This window comes from Lutra lutra, chromosome X (genome assembly GCF_902655055.1).
Source record: "Lutra lutra chromosome X, mLutLut1.2, whole genome shotgun sequence".
Classification (NCBI taxonomy): domain Eukaryota; kingdom Metazoa; phylum Chordata; class Mammalia; order Carnivora; family Mustelidae; genus Lutra; species Lutra lutra.
Window position 1 is genome coordinate 75,582,939 of NC_062296.1, and position 22,509 is coordinate 75,605,447.

At 36.1% G+C, this 22,509-nt stretch overlaps 1 protein-coding gene and 1 pseudogene across 1 annotated transcript in view; one reads left to right on the plus strand and one right to left on the minus strand.

The window, feature by feature from the left end:
* IL1RAPL1 (interleukin 1 receptor accessory protein like 1) overlaps nucleotides 1–22,509 on the minus strand; it is a 1,432,909-nt gene that overhangs the window by 1,331,787 nt on the left and 78,613 nt on the right. The gene's annotated exons all lie outside the window — the stretch shown is intronic.
* On the plus strand, nucleotides 11,232–11,421 carry LOC125092463 (uncharacterized; annotated as a pseudogene).

Below are 22,509 nucleotides of genomic sequence, written 5' to 3' on the forward strand. Positions count from 1 at the left end.
AGAAATATTGCTAAAATGTCTATGCTACCCAGAACAGTCTATACATTCAATGCAATCCCTGTCAAAATACCATCAACATATTTCACAGAGCTGGACCAAATAATCTTAAAATTTGTATGGAACAAGAAAAGACCCCCGAATAGGCAGAGGAATGTTGAAACAGAAAACCAAAGTTGGTGGCATCACAATTCCAGACTTCAAGCTCTATTACAAAGCTGTCATCATCAAGACAGTAGGGTACTGGCACAAAAACAGACACGTAGATCCATGGAACAGAATAGAGATCCCAGAAATGCACCCTCAACTCTATGGTCAACTAGTCTTTGACAAAGCAGGAAAGAATATCCAATGGAAAAAAGAGAGCCTCTTCAACAAATGGTGGTGGGAAAATTGGACAGCCATATGCAGAAAAATGAAACTGAACCATTTTCTTAAACCATACACAAAGATAAACTCAAAATGAATGAAAGACCTAAATGTGGGACCAGAATCCATCAAAATCATGGAGAAGAACACAGGCAGCAGCCTCTAAGACCTTGGCCACAGCAATTCCTTAGACACATCTCCAAAGGCAAGGGAAACAAAAGCAACAATGAACTATTGGGACCTCATCAAGATGAAAAGCTTCTGCACAGTAAAGGAAACAGTCAACAAGATTAAAAGGCAACATATGGGATGGGAGGAGATATTTACAAATGATATATCAGATAAAGGGTTAGTATCCAAAATCAATAAACAAACTTATCAAACTCAACACCCAAAAGACAAATAATCCAGTCAAGAAATGGGCAGAAGACATCAACAGACATTTCTCCAAAGAAGACATACAAATGACCAACAGACACATGAAAAAATGCTCCACATCACTCAGCATCAGGAAATACAAATCAAAACCACAATGAGATACTACTTTACACTGGTCAGAATGGCTACAGTTAACAAGTCAGGAAATAACAGAGGTTGGCGAGAATGCGGAGAAAGGGGAACCCTCTTACCCTGTGGGTGGGAATGCAAGCTGGTGCAGCCACTCTGGGAAATGGTATGGAGGATCCTCAAGAAGTTAAAAATAAAACTACTCTATGACTCAGCAATTGCACTATGTGGTATTTACCCCAAAGATACAAATGTAGTGACCCAAAGGGGCACCTGCACTCCAATGTTAACAGCAGCAATATCCACAACAGTCAAACTGTGGAAAGAGCTGAGATGTCCATCGACAGATGAATGGATAAAGACAATGTAGTATATACATATATATGCCACATCATCTTTATACACACACACACACACACACACACACACATACACATATACATACGATGGAATATTACTCAGCAATCAGAAAGGATGAATACTTACCATTTACATTCACATGGATGGAACTGGTGGGTATTATGCTGAGTGAAATAAGTCAATCAGAGAAGGGAAATTATCATATGGTTTCACTCATATGTGAAATAGAAGAAACAGCACAGAGGATCATAGGGAAAGGGAGAGAAAACAAAATGGAAGAAATCAGAGACAGAGAGAAACCACAAGGGATTCTTAACTATGGGAAACAAACCGAGGGCTGGTGGAGGGGAGGTGGGGGGGGGGATGGGATAATTTAGTGATGCACATTAAGGATGGCACTTGATATGAAGACCAATGGGTGTTAATGGAACTGATGAATTACTGAACACTACATCTGAAACTAATGTTGGCTAATTGAATTTAGATGAAAAAGTAAATAAATAAAAATAATATTTTTTAAAGATTTATTTGAAAGAGAGAGAGAGAGAGTAAGCACAAGTGGAGGATGGGGTAGAGGGAAAAGCAGACTCTCCACGAAGCAGGGAATCCAATGTGGGACTCAATCCCAGGACCCTGGGAACATGACCTGAGCCAAAGGCAGACGCCCAACCTACTGAGCCACCCAGGTGCCCAAAAATAATAATAATTTTTTTAAAGAAAGAAAAACAAATGGGCTGTTGAGAGGGAAAAAGACTGATAAAAAGGTAAGAGGATACCAGGAATTAGAAAAAGGAAAATAGTAATCTAATTGTGTGGAATGGTGAAGAAAGAATGAACTATAAAGCAGCCTATGTGTATTCAGTTTTCAGGCCCAATAAGAGCTTCTGTGGCACCTCTGGACAAACTGGAAATAAGAACCTCTTCTCAAGACACTGCTGGAAACCGTTTTAACATACAAACAAATCAGTGATGTCTCCGAAGTGGAGGCACCCCTTCAAGCTGAAGTGCACCACTTAGAAATCTCTGAATAGCAGCCTTTTTTTAATACCCTGTAACTATGCCATCATTGCAAACTCATGTCTGTCTGTCTGGGCCTTACTTCCCAAATTTGTCAAAGAGATAAAATAATTCCTACTCTAACTTCTTCACTTAATTACTGCAGAGAAAAGAGTAGTCAACAACCCAAGCTGGTGTGACACGCAGGCTGGAAAGAAATCAAGGTGTGATAAAGAACAAAACTTTAAGAACATTTGGAACCATAGGAATTAGCAAGTGCTAAGATGTTTGTTGTTATGTTTGTGTTTTTTTTGTAATTGCTTTGTGCTGTTTTGTATCACTCATAAAGTGATCGTGAAAAAAAGAAAAGTGATAAAAGCTGAAATAGATGAAGAAAAGGCAAAATAACTTGTCTATTGCATCTTCTGAAAGATAAAGGAGGAAGGAAAAACTTTTCTCATGGGAAGACATATCACAATATCATTAATAGCCAAGGATTACCATTTAGCATGAACTAAACACTGTGTTTAGTATCTTCATTAATCTGTTCTTCTTAGCAATTCTTTAAGAGAGACGCTAATACTAGCCCATTGGGCAGATGAGAAAAATGAAAAGCAAAGGCAGGATATAAAAACAGATTTTCTAAATCTAGAGGCCCTTCTTTAACAATACAAGGCTGTATCCTAAACAGTTGCTTCACAGGAGATGAGCATTACAGTCTAGCAGGAAATAATATTGAGATGCACTTATTAATTCAATTGGAATGAATCCAGGGTACACATATGCAGTAATTCAAATGCTAGGAAGCAAAAAAGCTTGATGTACGTTCCAATTCAGCATGAAAACAAAAATTCTTTAGACACTATACAGTAAAAAAAGGGTCAAGCTTTAGGAACAAACTACAAATGCTGTGACACTGCTTTTAAAAGGTGATTAATAGGAGCCAGTCTTGTAAAGGTTGGAGAGAGTTGGGGATTTGGGCTGTAGAACACAACTGTGAAACAGAAAAATGACAATGTGGGAAGAGTGCTGACCACCTGCCAAGAGATTTTCATTATGTTACAGAGAGATATTATTGGTACTATATGAAAGACAGCTGAAGACATGATATAACTGTCACTTGCCAGGTCACTTCAGTGTAGAACAGTTAAGGAATGTGGTTTCAGTCTGGAGTGCAGGGACACCACAGTGCCTCCTAAAAAGAGAACCACTAGTAAAAATAAAACATAAATGCCCAAGGACATGTCACAATAAAAGGGAGGAAGGCACAGTTGTTGGGCCACCTTCAAGACCCCACATACAAGGCAAAAAGGAGAGAAAACAAGAAACATCTGTACAAATGAAATAGGGACAGTTTCCCAGGGAAGCAAGAGCAAAGAGAGAACACAGTGAGTATGGGCAGACTTAGATACAGTTCAAGAAAATGGATTTCAAGTTGCGGGGGAAAGACATATTTTTTAAAATTAAATTTAAAAATAAATACAGTAAGGAATTAATAAATTCTACAGAAAAAGTAGTGAAATGTGTGAAGGGTGAGTGAGGAACAGCTCTGTGTACAGTAAAGCAGACAGAGGGAAGTAGAAGCTTTCCCAGATACCGTTCTCAAAGTAGGATCCTCCAGACTAGTAGTATTAACCCCTGGGAACTCGACAGAAATGAAAATTATAAGGCCCCAACTAGGACTTATGCAATCAGAAACAGGGAGGGGGGCTTCAATCTGTGTTACAATAAACCTTCCAAGTGATTGTGATGCGTATTCAAGTTTGAAAACAAATGCTCTATGGAATAGATAGGAGAATACAAGTAAAGGGAGTTCAGCTAAATTAAATGACAAATACAGGATGGGGAGGACAGAAAGAAATGACCACTGAAGTTTACAGTTACAGCCCATGGATTCTCATAGAGGAGAAATCAAATTTCACATAATCTTAGTACATAAAAGAGAGCTTAGTATGATTGGGAGGAATGCAGTGTAACTCAAGAAACTACATTCTTAACTATTTAGAGCATCTGGTAAAACTTCCTATGCTGATGGAAACGTTCTATACCCGCACTGTCCAATGTGGCAGCTGCTAGACCCATGTGGCTATTCAGCACTTGAAAATATGACTAGTTCAACTGAAAAACTCAATTTTTAATTTTAATGAATTTTAATTACTTTAAATGGCCACATGCAGCTAATGGCTACTACATTTGACAATATAAATTTAAAGCTAATTTTGTATCAGTCAATGGGACATGAATAATGCCAACATGGACTTGTATTTGTGAACATACTTAGTAACAGATAATCTACACTGGAAGACATGTGATCATGTAAATGAACTGGGGTTTGAGCAGTATCACATTTATACATGTAGCTGCTCAACATCCAAATAAACATAAAAGAAGGAAGCATTTAATATCTATGCTTTGCTGATTCAGTCCCTTTCAAGTGTTGCCCCAGAAAAAAGGTAATAGGGCTCAAAGTAACTGCATGTTATCCAACAAAATATACTTAGAATCACTTTGCAAAATATAGCATTTGAAATTTTATATTTAGATAACTGCTGTCAGATTTATGACAAAACCAGATACAGATGGAGATGGTCTTCAGAATGACTAGATAAATGTGTAGGTGAAAATACAGTGGAATGCAAAGTAAAAACCCATATTTTGGTAACAAACTAAAAAAATTAGTAGATTTTCAACAGTGTGGACAGAGAATAAATTCTTATTGAAAAGGGAGAAAATCTAATAAAAATATGAATTCAAGAGGAAGAATGAACTATCTTACTTTCAAGAGTTCATACTGTAAGGGAGCAAGTTAAAATGGCATAAGAAATATATTCAAGGGAAGGAGAATATTGAAATGCCTTGAAGAACAAAATGAATACTTCTATCGTAGAAGCATTTAATGAGTTGGAGAAAAGATTTTTTAAAATAGAGGTTAAGAAATTGTAAAAATTGGAGCAAAAAAGTAGAAATCAAAGAGCAAGTGAGCAGAGTATGTAGAATAAGAGCCAAAGTGATGAGCAAAGAGGTCATACAAGAATAAAGCACAACCTAGAGACAAGTTACAATGTTTGAGAAGAAAGCATTCTGCTTTACAAGATTAAAGAAGACAACTGAAGATGCTAAAGGAGAAATAGTCGATAAGAAATAATTGATCATAGCTGATAAAAAAAAAAAGGTTTTCAGAGTTCTCTCTCTGCCTTTCCCTCTCTCTCAAACTCTCTCTTCTTTAAACAATGAGTTCAAAGATAGGAAAAGATACAGAAAGGTGTGGGTGAATCTTCAGATGACAAGGGATAAAAAGGCTGTGATATTAATACATTGTCTCCATGGCTCAAAAGCAACCAGTATAATCAACTTGCTATAAGACCTGACACCTAATTACTGGGAGGAAAAACAGACTTACTAGCATATCATAGTTTTAAAAATGTGTTAAGGAAGGTCTTAAAAAGCAAAGATCATTGGGGCCACTCAACCGTGACTGTAAGTTCTAAGAAAGAATATGGCTGCCCTGTTAGTAGTAGACCATAGAAGAAACAAGATGACATGGTGCACTATTACTAGAGAACGGATATTTGAAGAATTTAAGTGAAATAACAATCCCAAACACAGGAGGAAGATTTGGAACATATTCATTGTTTTGGGTCAAGAAACAAATTTCTGTTAGATACATGAGTTTTGTTTTTTTTTAATTCTTGAGATCATGGACAGAGTTCCACACAAGTATCTATAATTTGGTAACATCATATACCCATGAGATCAGAAAATCTATATTTATTTAACTAGTCATGAAAGAAATTCAATAGGCAAGTAAGGGAGAAAAGCCACCTGTGGTGTTCCCTTTCCTTATGTATTATCTGGACCAGTGGTCAGCAACCTTTTTCTACAAAGGGCTAGACAGTAAATATGTAGGCTTTGTGGCTTCTCTTGAAAATATGAAGAGTTGGGTGTGAAAACCACTAACAGCATGGAAATAAATGAGTATGGTTATTTTCCAGTAAAACATTATTTGCAAAACAACCAGCAAATTTAGTCTGTATGCCATAATTTGCATACCTCTGGTCAAGAGACATTTTTTTTTTTTCAACAGAAGAAAGTCAGATTTAATAGGTGTACATACAGGGAGAGGGTAAGTTTCTGAGAGAAAAAAAGACAAAGATGTGAGACAGCAGTATACATGATAAACATAAATCAACCTCTGTCTTGAAGGTATTTACTTATTCCACAATCATTATTTCAATAACGGGAAGAATGGAGATTAGAATTCCAAAACAGAGCATGCCTGAGAAATAAGAATAAGAATCCATAGTCATAGACAGAAAAATGTTGCCAGCTTATGTCTTGGCAACTCAAAACCATTCGTCCTGCTATGCTCCCTCCCTGTATCACAGGGACCAGAAGCCTGGGTATCTAACACATTTTCCAGAATCTTTTATCAGATTTGCAAACCAAGGAGATGCTGAAGATTTAATATGGCTTACTGGGTGGTGGAAGGCAGAGGTGTGGGTTTCTGCAGGTAAGCCATTTTTACAGCAGCCACTGGGCATTTCCCCAAAAGTCACCTGCTTTGATGATACATGCAGTGCTGAAAATTGCTGGTGGTTTCCTGTGGGCTACAGAATTTCCAGAATCTCTGAAAGATTGTGGTCAAATGAACAATTAGAGTCACTTCCCCTGAATTTCATTCCCTTAGTCTTTCCATGTGGTTTGGTAATTAATTCTAACATCAAATCTCTTCACTGCTTAAAATCTGTAGAGCAACACATCTTTTCTGACCAATCTCCAACTAATACCATGTTAGTATAGAACTGAGGATGTAACATTAAGTGCATGAGCTAAGAAGATTATTTTCATATGCTTTAGAGGGGAGAAGTTGTACAAATAAACTGGTATATGGAAACAAACGTTGCAGAAACAAAAGAATATATAGGGAGAATATAAAAAAGTATATCACTATAATATTAAGCAATGGTGAACAATTCCTAAAGCCAGTATTTTCATAAATTTGTTATTTTTAAAATGTGCATGCTGGTTTGGAACAAGTTATTTCACACTGTAAAATATAAAAGCTAATGGTATATAGTGAGCATCATCTTTGTGCATTGCAATTTTCTTTTCACAACTGTTAAAATCATCCTACAGGAAAGACACTGTTATCCTCTTCTTACCCATTAAAAACCTTTGGGCTAAGAGAAATTAAAGAACTTGCCTAAGGTTATACAGCCGTCAAATGGCACGGCCAGGATTTGAAAGAACTGCTTGGGTGCAACACTGGCATCCTTTCTGCTCTACTATGTCCAAAAAGCCACTTGCAGTTTTGCAGCTGGAGCCAAACAAGGCTGGGCTGACGACCACAAAAGGATTTCAGTCAGATAGTTTTTTGAAGATACATATTGAGATTGAAGTTATTCTTCCCTTCTTTTATTCACAAAATTTAGTTATTCAAAACTGATTTTGTACCAAGCAAACATGCCTGATGTGGTTCCTGATGGACCTTATATTTCAACTACAGCTGTAACAACACTAATGTTCATGGAGTATCTCCTGATGTAAAAATAAATGCACAAGGAAATAAATGTGTATATAACTTATAAGCAAGTAAAAATCAAATAGCAAGGACTAAAAAACAAAGACCAAACATTCCTTTACATGGAAACCTAAAGGAAACACTTACTATTAAGATATAAATGTGTAGGGGCGCCTGGGTGGCTCAGTGGGTTGAGCCGCTGCCTTCGGCTCAGGTCATGATCCCAGGTCCTGGGTTCGAGCCCCACATCGGGCTTTCTGCTCAGCAGGAAGCCTGCTTCCTCCTCTCTCTCTCTGCCTGCCTCTCTGCCTACTTGTGATTTCTCTCTGTCAAATAAATAAATAAAATCTTTAAAAAAAAAAAAGATATAAATGTGTAAGCAAATGTATAAATACCTATCTAAGTAGGAGACTCTACAGGCTAAATAATAAGTAAACATACAAAGGAAACTCTTATAGAAGCTTATTAAAGAAAGATAAAAAGTACCAGGAAGTAACTGGCATGCATATATGCCAGTTACACACACACACACACACACACACACACACACACATATATATAGCTAATGATACACCAAGGTGGTATAAAAAAATCTATAAATATTTAAGGATCAAAAGGACCTCTGGGAGAATAAAACATACTATAGAAAAAAGAAAGTGAAACAGGTGAAAGGAAAACAATGAAAAATTGAGGATGTCACACTTATAAGAAATTGACAGGCCTGTGGAAATAGTGTCTTAATATATAATGTAACACAGAATCACAACTGAAGTCTACAGCCAGAGTTGAGTACTCCCCTAGTATATCTAGACGCAGAGTTATCTCTAAATCATCCCCCAGGCTAGAAGACAATCCTCTGACTTACAGACTGGCAAAGCAAGAAATATCATTTCAATATTTAAAAAGTATTGCTGGCTCGTTTGAGACAAGTATTCTCCTATATACATAACCACTTCTAAACTGATTTGTCTTAAGTCAATATGCTTAATAATCTAAATATATGTATCATCCTGTGAAGTTTCTGCCACTTATTTATTTAAACTAAACAGAAAATGTTTAGCTTTTCCTTTTTAAGTACAGGAACAACTGTCTGAGTAAGTATGTAGAAATAACTCATTCCATCACCCAGCAGCAAAAAAAGTATGAATAACCTAACAAAGGACTATGATGAAAGCTAACACTCCAAATACGACATAAATTAAAATATACAGTATCTATGAAAATTAATACACTGTATAAAGAGCTATACAAAAACCTTCACACATTTACTAACTTAGCTGAACCATTATATACTGTGGCAAATGGGAAAGCAACACATACTTAGAAAGTCTAATGAAAAAAACAGGGAGTGAAGAATTAGCGCATTCTTTTTGTCATTTTAAATAAAGTTTTTAGCTCATAATTTTATGAGTTTATTATTTCTTTTGAGCTTTAACAATCTGAACATGCTAGAAAAAATTAATTGGCATCTGATCACTTACTGCTTACTCTCTTCTGATGTTTTAACCAAGTGCTCCATCAGCAGATGCATTTGAGTTTTCATCAAATTTTCTTAGGCTACTGGTTTCTGCCACAGCAAAGTGTTGTGGATATAGCTGTGGAGAGAGTTACCTACAGCCTGTAGGTGTACACGTATGTGTGTGCTTTTTTTATTAGTAGTACTATGGTAAAAACATTTGAGATCTATCTTCTTAAAACATTTTTTTTTAAAGATTTTATTTATTCATTTGACAGAGAGAGATCACAAGTAGGCAGAGAGGCAGGCAGAGAGAGAGGAAGAAGCAGACTTCTGAGCAGAGAGCCCGATGCGGGGCTCGATCCCAGGACCCTGAGATCATGACCTGAGCCGAAGGCAGCGGCTTAACCCGCTGAGCCACCCAGGCGCCCCTTCTTAAAACATTTTTAAATGCACAATATAATAGTGTTCATTCTAGGCACAATGTTATACCACAGATCTCTAGAACTTACTCACCTTATATAGCTAAAACTTTACACCCATTGAAGAGCAACTTCCCATTTACCCTCCCCACCAGCCCATAGCAACCATCATTCTACTCTAAGACTCTAGAAATTTGACTATTTTAGATACCAGATATAAGAGGAATCCTGGAGTATTTGTGTGGGGGCCGGCTTATTTCACTTAGCATAACACCCTCCCTATAAATACATGTTGTCACATATGGCAGGACTTCTACCTTTTTAAGGCTGAATAATATTCCACTGTGTGTTTCTGTATGTGTGTGTCTGTGTGGACCTACCATACTATATTCCATAACATGAATCTCCACCAACAAAATACAAGGGTTTAAATTTCTCCACATACACACCAATGCTTTAAAAAAAAAAAATAGCTACCTCACAGGTATGAGTGAATTCATTATGACTGATTTGCATGTCCCTCATGATTAGTGATGCTGAACATTAGTGATGTTGGCCATTTCTAGGTTTTCTTTGAAGAAATATCAATTAAAATCTTTTCCTCATTTTTAATTGGGTTGTTTTATTTTTGCTGTTCACTTACAGGAACTCTTTGTATGTTATAAATATTAACCCCTTATCAGATATTTTCTCCCATTCTACAGGATGCCTTCTCATTGTTGACTATTTCCTTTGCTATGCAAAACCTTTCCAGATACAGTTCTAGTTGTCTGATTGTGTTTTTCTTGCTGAATTAAGGCCTTTTAGTTTCAGCATTGCAATTTAGAAACTGTGAGACCCTGGGCAATTCACAAAATTTCCTTATCTTGATCTTCCCTTCTTAAGTGAGGGTACTGTATGATATCTAAGATCTCTAAAAATCCTAAAATTTAGAAAAATAATTATATTCCCATGAATAAGATACAACTTAGAAAGTGATTAGTTTCCAGATGTTAATTATTCATTGATTAACATATTAAGGTACTACTATGTATAAATCATAGTGAGATGAACTTCTATTTATCATATATGTACCAGGTATAATTGTTTTAAGGAAACTAATCAATCAAGAATATTCATTTATAAAATTTTTGTCCAACAGAAAAAAAGCCAAATTCTATCAGACTATATCTCTTCTACTCCAATCATTGGCTTGAAATGATTTTTCTTAGAAAAGCAAGTTAGGAAATAGGATATCAAAATTAAATGAACAGACCTGTACCATTCACTGAAATATTCCATTTCCTTAAACAATCTTTGGTATTTCCATTGTCCATCAACTGCACATTTTCGACCTACTCTACCACTGGTAGAAACCTATTTGTCACTTGTAAAGAATTTCAAAAATTTACTACCCACTGATTAAGAAAAAAGTTCTTTTATTTTGTCCTCAATGTAATTCTTTCAAGCCTCAGGAAGTGCCTCTTAGTTCCAGTATTCTGACTTTGGTAAATAAGAATGTGTTGACCTCTCTCATACAATTTTTTATTTGATTTGCTTGGATCATATATTCTCTTCAGCATCATTTTTTTTAAAAGAGGGTTTCCTTTAAATTTGTCATAGTAGCTTTGTGCAGTGGCAGTATCGTAGCCAATGAGGTTTATCCGAGGCGTGATTATTGCTAATTAAATTTGTCATACTATGGAAGTTTTCTCCCCCAACATGTTCAGTCCACTTTATAATTTACTGTATTCCCAACTCTAATTTTTCTTTTAGTTACAGATGTAGAAATGCAATGGTTTTGTGTAAGCACTGTGTTTTCCAGTTTATTTCTAAGATATTTCATAGCAAGAATTCTCTACCTCCCATTACCAGTCTGCTCTCTACCTTTTTGCCCTTGGTAATGGCATTTGTCCCACAACTCTTAACAGCATTTTAGGCTGATGACTCCCCCGCCATTTATATTTCCAAAATAATGCTGTCCTGAACTCCAATCTCACACAGCCAGTTACTTTCTTAACATCTACACGTGCAAGACTATTAACTTTGTCCAACTTCACACGTCCTTAAAAAAAAAAAACTTTCTTGATTCACCTCCTTCTACAATCTGCTTTTCCCCTGCCATGGGTTCATATCCTGAGTATACAATTTACTATCTGTGTGACCTTGGGCAAATTACCCAACATCTCCAGGTCTCAGCTGCCACATCATAGAATTGCCATGCAGATTTAAAAAGTTAATATAGGTAAAGTTTTTAATTAGGGCCTGGACAACTGAATGTATGTAAGCTCTTTTTTTTAAACCCAACAGCACAGAGACAACTACTACTGAATTACTCCCGTCTGTCTGTCATAAGCATATCAGAAGATATAAATTCATTACACCCTTCAGGAACTTCCTCAGGCTGAAAAGAGAAGGACAAATTGAGCAGTATTTTGAAAGGTACATCCAGGATAAAACAGGAATCACACATAAACAGTTACAATTCTCCATTAATAATTATATTCTTCTCAGGAACAGTACTTTACAGATTACAGTGATTTGTAATGTGTCTTATTGTACTTGATTTATACCAAAACCTTTCAGTAAAGGGATTACAGTATCCCTTTTATAGACAAAGAAATTGGGTTCCTAAAGATTAAGTAATGGCTGAAGAAACAAAAGAATCTAGGTCTTCTGGCATTGGTATGGTCTTGCCACTCTTCAAGTTGCCTCTGTCATTTAAATTGTGTTTGTGTTTACTCTTCTTTATGGTAACAGCCATCTGTAATATACACTGTACACTTCTTGGCAAAGAATGTACAATATTTCTCTTACTCTTCTTCTCCAAAGAAGACTCAGATGGACTCCATCAATTAATTCTAGAACACCATTCTATATTCCAATACATAATGGAGTCCACCTAATTTGACTACCTCCAAATAAAATTTGAGAGTGGAACTCTGAAAGTTTTCCAGTGAGGACCATAGGAAATAAAATTAGGAAAACACATTTTATCTTTCCATTCCTTACATCAAATTCAGTGCTAACAAACACAAGTACTTAACATCCACTGAATTTGAACTGAGAATCTACTGTCTCTATCTGCCCAGGCCTTGTCCTACACAATATTAATAGTGATCCTGTATTTGGCTGCAATCTTGCCCAGAATTAGCTTTAAGAAATCAATAATGGATTTCAGGGTCTTTTACTAATATTTTAATTTGTTTGTCTGATATATCCTAATTCAACCATTTTCAGCTAGTTGTTAGCTATATTCTTCTCACACGAATAGTCTTCCATTTTTCTAAATTTTGCTTTTCCATCATGTCCCAATAAGATTTTCTGCCAGTCTCTGTAAAGAGAACTGAAATTTGCCATTACTACTGCCCAAGCTAATTGTTCACATTCACCAAATGAATTTCAGTCTGAATATTCTGATCAGATATTCTATCCCCATTTTAGAAACAAAGAATATAAACCCCTATTTAAGATGGGAAAATAGGAATTCACAACTATGAATCTCTCGTGAAGAATAAAATCAGCTTTAACTAAAGAGAAATTATCAAACAGACATTTGAATCAAAATTCTTTGTTTATTCAGGAACTCTGTTGAAAAATTTCCTTGGTTTGTGCTAAAAAAGGTAAAGGACACAGAATAACTATAAAGCAGGGCAAAAAACAAAGAACCTATTCACTGAGTTGAGGTAAAAATTTCAGGACTGAATGGGACTATGTTCTATTTTATATCCCAAGTTACAGATCTTCATTTTGCCTTCTTTGAACAAAATGAGATAAGCAATCCCTTGGCAAATTGTTTTACTAGAGTCTGTTTACTCATCTAAAATATTTGCATAGACTTCAAGGTTTGTGAAGCACATTTAGATAAGTACTTCAAGGTACAAAATGTAACTCCTTCTCAGCGAGATTGTCTTTGGCCACTTTAGAGAACTACAGCCATCCTGCTCGGATCTATGCTCATGGATTCGAAGAACAAGTACCGTTCCAAGGTCAGTATTACTCAAAGCAATCTACAGATTTACTGCAATCCCTATCAAAATACCAACATCGGTTTTCATAGAACCAGAACAGGTAATTCTAAAATTTGTATGGAACCACAAAAGATCCCAAATAGCCAAAGCAATCTTGAAAAAGGAAAAGTAAAATGGAGCTATCACATTCCCAGATTTGAAGATACACTACAACGCTGTAGCACTCAGAACAGTATGCTACTAGCACAAAAACAGACATACAAGTCAGTGGAATAGAGAGTCCAGAAAGAAAACTATGCTTTTATGATCAATTAATCTATGACAAAGGAGCCAAAAATATACAGTGGGGGGAGAAAAGGTCTCTTCCAGAAATGGTGTTGTGAAAACTGGACAGTTCCATGTAGAAGACTAAAATTGGACCACTTTCTTACACCATACACAAAAATAAAAACAAAATGAATGAAATATTTAACGTGAAACTTGAAACTATATAATTCCTAGAAGAAAACAGAGGCAGTCCTTTTTTGACACTGCTTGTGGATATCTTTTTCTAGATTTGTCTCTTCTGGCAAGAAAGACAAAAGCAAAATTAAACTATTAGGACTATACCAAAATAAAAAGCTTCTGCACAGGAAAGCAAGCCATTAACAAATTGAAAGGCAACCTAGTGAATTAGAGAAGGTATGTGCAAATAATACATCCAAAAATGGGTTAATTGCCAAAAATATGGAAAACTCATACAAGTCAACAACAAAAATAATCCACTTAAAAATCAGCAGAGGATGGGGCGCCTGGGTGGCTCAGTGGGTTAAGCCTTTGCCTTCAGCTTGGGTCATGATCTCAGGATCCTGGGATCGAGCCCGGCATCGGGCTCTCTGCTCAGCAGTGAGCCTGCTTCCTCCTCTCTCTGCCTGCCTCTCTGCCTACTTGTGATCTCTCTCTCTTTCTGTCAAATAAATAAATAAAATCTTTAAAAAAAAATCAGCAGAGGACCTGAAGTATCATTTTTCCCAAGAAGACATACAGATGGCCAACAAACACATAAAAACACGTTCAATACCACTCATTATCAAGGAAATGCAAATCAAAACCACAATGAAACAGCACTTCACACTAGTCAAAATGGCTAAAATTAAAAAAAAAAACACAAAAAATAGTAAGTGTTGGTGAAGATATAAAGAAAAAGGAACCCTCATGCCCTGCTGGGAATACAAATTGGTGCAATCACTGTGAAAAACAGTATAGAGGTTTCTCAAAAAATTAATAAGAGAATTACCATAGGATCTAGCAGTTCTACTACTGGATATTTACTCCCAGAAAATGGAAACAGGAATTCAAAAAGATGTATGCATCCCAATGTTTACTGCAGCATTATTCACAAGTGCCAAGATATGGAAGCAACCAAAGTGACTATCAATATATGAATGGATATAGAGATGAACTTGTAAGTACATAGAATGAATTATAACTCAGCCATAAAGAAGAATGAAATGTTGACATTTGTTGCAACATGGATGGCCCTAGAGGGTATTATATCAAGAGAAGTAAGAGAAGGGAAAATACCATATTATTTCACTCCTACAGGGAATTTAAGACACAAAGAAAAAAGAAAGAGACAAACAGACTTAAATATATAGAACAAAATGGTAGTTGCCAGAAGAGAAGTGGGTGGAAGAATGGGTGAAATAATTAAAAGGGATAAAGAGTACTCTTACCTTGATGAGCACTGAGAAATACATAGAATTGCTGAATCATTATACTATATGCCTGAAACTAATATAATTGTACGTTAATTATACTTGAATAAAAAACTGTTTTATAATGAAGGAGTTGTACATCAGTTTCAGTATTACATTTTGTAATTAAAAAAGAAAAACTTAAGAAGAAATCACATATTACACCTAAGAATCTCTATATTAAAAAAGTTAACATGTTGACTTTGCACATTATTACTGCTTAATTTTTTCTCAATATTTAGAGAAATGAAAATATACCAGAGGCACTGAGGGCTCAGTGACCCCTCCACATCTCCTCAATTTCTCTAAACATCCAGGTCTCTTTGGTTAAATATTTCATAAAACTAATTTTTCACAATATTGAAAGAAGTTAGGAGGACAGAAGAACCCATGAATTTGTAAAAGAAGAATTAAGAAAATCCTCTGGTGAACATTTATCACAAAGTATTAACTGTGCAAAACTCTCCTGAAAGAAAAAAAAATATTTCAAAAAACTAAAAATTTCTCCCTATTCTACAAAAGAAAATATAACCTGACCTCCTCCAGCACAATTAGACAATACAAATAGACAATACAAGCACAATGAGCTTGTATTATCTATTTTTCTCCAGAGGATGGTTTGTGCTTCTGAGATACTGAAAAATCATACCGGTAGGCTTAATAGGGATGGTCATTAAGCTCAATGGGAAAAGTTAAAGGTCCACCATTAGTGCAGACTTTATTTGGTTTTATAAGTTTGGGACATAAATTAAGCCACTTTAATGTTTAATATACATGTGTTCTGTGCATCTGTAGAAAATGGTCTATGCAAATTAAAAGATAAGTAGTAAAGTGTTGGAGGCAACCAAATCTTTTCATGAATCTCTTCTAAGAGGCACCATTAAAAAAAAAACAAAGAATTGTACACACTGTAATTGGCATCACTTCTTTCCAGTTTAATGATTTGTTTCAGTATATGTGAATGTTTTCTTGCCATGTGACACCTTATAGTGCTTAAAAGCATAAAAGGGTATATTATTCTATGGATAACACATAGCTAGTATTTACTAAGTCCAAGAAAAAAATACTTGATATTCCACATTGCTAGCCCATAAAGGAGGAGACATGAAAAAGAAAATTCTTTAAATCATCAATTCTACAAAATTCCATTTTGAGATAGTTGACTATCATGTGTTACATTTTGTTTGGGAGACTATTTAGTTGAGCTTGCTTTGTCTTTGTCCCAAAGAGTCTGATGAAATTTCCTGAAAAATTACTTCTAACCTAAAAAGACTCCAATAAATAGACAGGGGCATGAACACTTACATGGCTTTGCCAGAAAGCATAAGACTTCTGCCTTTCAATGTTTTTAGCAAGCTAGCTGAGGAAATAGATCTTATTCATATTAAACAATGAGACTTAATATAAAAGTGATGGTTAAATTGTATAGCAGAGAAAATAAGTGCAACACTAGTTCTGAGGAACTGGAAATCACTGTGGGCAAGAATGATCATGAAAGGAAAACTTCATAGGTAAGGCAGAGCTTAATGGAAAGGCAATGCTGAAGGAGATCAAGCAAAGACATTCCAAACAAGGACAGCCACACTCAATGTTGTGGTACCTTTCAAGTAGAGCTATGCCTGCTAAATTAGCAAATGAAAGCAATAGATTATGTTCACAGTCTATAGCAGGTATATATCTTGCTTAAATGTGCATTTGTAAGGACTGACATCATTTTACTGACATTTGGCTTCTGTGTTGAAAACAGGTAAGGAGGGAAGAACAAAAGCAAGTAGACCAACTATCACCACAGTAATCCTAGAGTGATTTAGAGTGTGCTCATAGTAGTCAAGGTAGAAAAAGTTATTATTTGGATCTACTATGGAAGTCAAGCCAAGCCAACAGAATATAAGGACATGTGGAGCACGACAGAATAAGAAGAGTAAAGAATGACTCTAAAGTATTTATCTTAAGGATTATCCTAAGGATAAAGTATTTATCCTAAATAATTGGGAGGATATTTATCCTAAATATCCTAAATAACTGGGACTCCAAAATATTTATCCTAAATAACTGGGAGGGTGTGCGTGGAACTAGTTTTGAGGGGAATATCAGCTGCACAGCTTTTGGACATTTTAAATTTCAAGTGTCTGCTGGTCCTCAAGTAAGAACACCAAGGAAGGAATTAGATGTACAGATCTGGAACTTGGGAGAGGAGTTGGGAACTCCTCTTAAAGGGAGTATCAATTAACCAGGTGTCAGCAGTAGTGCCTAAAACCACAATATTGAATGAAATGACCAAGGCAGTAAGTCGAGGAGAGGAGCAAGGGATGTGTCTGGCTTCTTCCATCATTATGAGATCTAGAAGAGGAGATGAAATCGGCAAAGAAGACTGAGAAGGAGTAACCAATGATTTTGGAAGGAAATTTAAAAAGTATGGTTCCCGAAAGACAAGTGAACACAGTCTATCAAAGAAGTGGATGATCAACTGCTTCTGACAGGTCAAACTAAAATAAGGACTGAGAATTGGATTGGATTTAGCAACATGGAGGTCACCGTAGTCCATGGTAAGAATAGTTTGGTTGGCATGGCAGTTTGGCAAACCAGACAACATTAAGTTTACAAGAAACAGGAGAACAAGTATCAGCAATTCGTGTTTCACTGTACAGAAGAGAAAGGAAATAAGAAGCAGCTAAGGAATGATATGCAAAAATATCATTAACATTATTATTAAGATTAGATCTAGATTATTATTATTCCTATTATTAAGAATACTGTTATCATACAAATATTTTGTTAGGAATGCCAATAATAATAAATATTTAATGAGCAGTTTCTCTGTTTCTGTTATTGTCTTCAGTACATATATGTATACATGTGTGTGGATATGTGTCTAATAAACTGTTACAACCACGCTATGAAACAAGCACTACTAATTGTCCATTTTACAGGTGAGGGACATGAAGCATACATGCAGAGGCCCAAGGTCCTCCCACAGATAGAAAATCAAAGAGCCAGAATTCAGTCCAATTCGTTTGACTCCAAAATTTCTGTGTTTACAACTATACCATCCTACTGTATTTTCAAAAATAATTAATATAAATGAGGTATCATGAGGGATAAACTGCTTAGAATATCAAATTACTCTAACTGCCTGAATTTTAAAAACAGGGGTTTATAAAACCCCTTCAATACACATTACACTAATCTATTAAGTCCTCTAAGAAGTAGTGCAAAGGAGGGGTGCCTGGGTGGCTCAGTGATTAAGCATCTGCCTTTGGCTCAGGTCATGATCCCAGGGTCCTGGGATCGAGCCCTGCATTGGACTCCCTGCTCAGCAGGAAGTCTGCTTCTCCCTCTCCCACTCCCCTGCTTGTGTTCCCTCTCTTGCTGTGTCTCTCTCTGTCAAAAAAAATTAATAAAATCTTTTTAAAAAAGAAATAGTGCAAAGGAATCCACAGTTTATACAAGTATAAAAGGTTAGCCTGAGCCTCTATATAATTACAAGAAGTAAAATTGTGCCTCTTTCAGCATGTTCATGGGTTTAGAATGTTCTTCCAACAAAGTAGTCTAATTCAGGTTGTACAACAAAACAATGTACAACTGTACAACAAAAGAATGTGAATTAAAATTTGATATATGGGGGCGCCTGGGTGGCTCAGTGCGTTAAGCCTCTGCCTTCGGCTCAGGTCATGATCTCAGGGTCCTGGGATCAAGCCCCACATCAGGCTCTCTGCTCAGCAGGGAGCCTGCTTCCTCCTCTATCTCTGCCTACTTGTGATCTCTGTCTCTGTCAAATAAATAAATGAAAAAAAATCTTAAAAAAAAGATTATAAAAAATTGATATATGAAGAACTCTCCCAAAAACAAAACTTTTATTAAAAAAAAAAATCTCAGGGGCACCTGGGTGGCTCAGTGGGTTAAGCCTCTGCCTTCAGCTCAGGTCATGATCTCAGGGTCCTGGGATGGAGTCTCTCGTCGGGATCTCTGCTCGGCGGGGAGCCTGCTTCCTCTTCTCTCTCTCTCTCTCTGCCTGCCTCTCTGCCTACTTGTGATCTCTGTCAAATAAATAAAATCTTAAAAAAAAAGATATATGCCTTTAAAAAAAATCTCAGAAGGAAACCTTCCTGTATATGACTACTTAATTATCACCTCCTAATTCGATATAATTATGATTTCTTATATACTCAGAACAACTTCTACACAGACAAATGTAACCCACTCTCGAGCCTCCTGAGCTATTTCCCCTCCAGTCCAAAGTCAGCCTGTTGAAAAGATCTTTTTCTAAGTAGGTCACCCTCTGCCTTAAACCTCTTAACTGGCCTTGCCTTTTTTCCTGCCTCAGACTCCAGCTCCTTATGATTATCTTCTGGGCCCTGGTTACTTCATTCCTGCCTGTAGCATTGCTTTGATCCTTGCCCCAGTTTTCCAGGTTTAACTTCTAAACAGTGCCTTTATCACCTTCCTCCACTCTGGGCTCATGCTGCCCCCGTACCTCATTCAACAATTTCCTTTGACATCTTTCTTGAAAAAGTCTATTTTCTTTGACATATTTCTTGAAATTTCTTTTTATTAGGAGAGTTGTCTGGGGTTAGGAAGTAGAGGGGGAGAAGGCAGAAAAGAACCTAGGCAGGGAATATTTGGAAAAGGGATAGACTCTGTAGTATTCTCCTCTCTCCAACTTCATACTTAGCAGCCACCTCTCACTCTCCTGATCTACGACTTTGACTGTCTCTCTCTTAGCCAGAGACCCTTCAACACACTGATATGAAGTGAACGTGCCATCAGTTGAGCTTTTCTCAGCATTCAGCTTCATCATATCAGCTTTTTAACCCATCATTCAGAGTATTAGAAGCTCTTCAAAGGAGAAGAAATGTATTGACATTATAGAACTGCCTTTCTTCCTTTCCCTCCCCCTCCAGATTTCACCATCAAATTGGGGAGAAGTTAACATGGCAACGAAAGCAGACTTCACTGACCGGGTAGGAAATGGGAAAATACTAGCTAGCAATCAGTCATTGTCTTTTTATTTTTTTTCAAAGATTTTATTTACTTATTTGACAGACAGAGATCACAAGCAGGCAGAGAGGCAGGCAGAGAGAGAGGAGGAAGCAGGCTCCCCGCTGAGCAGAGAGCCCAATGCGGGGCTCGATCCCAGGACCCTGGGACCATGACCTGAGCTGAAGGCAGAGGCTTAACCCACTGAGCCACCCAGGCACCCCAGTCATTGTCTTTTTAATACAGCCACTTGATTTTCCAAACCCAAGCCTACCAACACAGCTAAATGAAAATATTTCAAAGCATAAAGTAAAACATTTATATGCATCCTCTAGGGCATTTCTCTTTGTTAATGACAAAAAAGAAGAAAAAACCCTAAAATTAAATGGAGGACAAATGAATGTGACAAATATTCTTTTAAAGGAGTATATTTGACATAGTAATGGTATACAATTAAAAGCTTTGGAGTTCGTGATCCTATTTTGAGACCTCTTACTATGGGGATATTATTATTACATCAGCCACCTACTAGTTTATCACTAATACACCAATTAATCTTCCTGGTGATAAGCATTCTTACATCTGAGTCACTTCCTACTTGTCATTTTGCCAACCCTTAAATTGATCTCTGCAGCCCAAAGATCAATTACACTTAAACCAATGTGTAAAGCCTGGCACATTCATTAATTAGAGTCAAATTTACACTTCTATAATTGAAACTAATTATTTGTTTGGTTTAAGTAAGTTGTTAGGCATTCATTAAAGCCATCGGTCATAGGCATTGAATGAATGTGGTTTCCAAGACTATATATGTGTTAAAAAACAGGCCTGGGATTTCACAGAAAGGAAATCTCTCCAAACTGATACCTCCCAATAAATAAATCTTAGGATCTTACTCAAGTAATGCATAGACATAAAAGAATGAAAATTATAGCATAACAACTTTTCTTAACATGAGCATTACACATCACAGTGCTACATGTAGAATTCATTATCCAAAAAAAAGGAAATTATCATTAGTATTTTCTTTGTTCATTTTACTTATATGGTAATTCTGTTAACAAGACATACTTATCAAGAAAGTGTATTTATTCTAAGTTAGATCGTATTGTAGAAAATACAACCAAAAATCTACTTAGTCATTGTTCTGACATACTTCTTCCATGAATACTTAACAGTGATGTGCCCTGTAATAAAAAGGAAATGTTAATTTAAAAATGATAGTTTTGCAGTGCCTGGTGGCTCAGTCAGTTAAGTATCCAACTCTTGATTTCAGCTCCAGTCATAATCACAGAGTCGTGAGACTGAGCCCCATGACAGGGTCTGCACTGGGTGTAGAGTCTCCATAAGATTCTCTGTCTCCTTTTCCCTCTGCCTTCCCTGTTCAGACTCTCACTCGTGCTCTCTCTCAAAAAAAGAAAAAAAAGAAACAAAGAAGGAAGTTTTTATCACCCTTTCTACCTATACATAATGCTCTATGTGTAACACCTACTTTCAAGAATGGATATTTAAGGTCATCTAAATTATTGAGGTCAATATGTGATTATTTAGGTAAGCAGGATAATTTCTGATGATAAAAATTGTCACTATTATGCTGCAATCTCCAAGTTCTCAAAGAAATAGCTGAGACAGCAATATAAACTTCAGCAATGGATGAGCTTTGAAACAGCAGTGTTTTACTAGTTTTATAAATGTCATAACAAAAACTGATTTTTAAAAAACATCACAATTGAAAAAAGTGAGAGAAATCACCTATTAAAACTACCATAAAACAATTTCAAATCAAGCTTGTGTTGTTTTTTAAAGACAGATATTAAGTAAAATCGAATGATGCTTAATGATACAATTTTGCCACTGGATTTGACCTATATTCACATAGCACACTACATCATACATATTTAATATATTTTAAAATGAGTAAGATTTTATTTTCATGATACCTGCCCTTATTTTAAATTCAACTTTTTCCCTTTTCTTTAAAAAATCTAATTTTTAAAAAAATATATATTCCATAAATTTTTAGACTAAATTTCCTCAAGATGATCATTGAAAATATTAAGCACTAGGATGGGTTACTATTGCAGTCAGTACTTGATTTTGATATGTTCAACTTTCAAACAAACCATCTTCTTGCACATTATGTAGTCTCAACCTAAAGTGAGCATTCATGTGCCAGATTTTGACTATCATCTGTCAGCTGAAGAACAAATATTTCAAG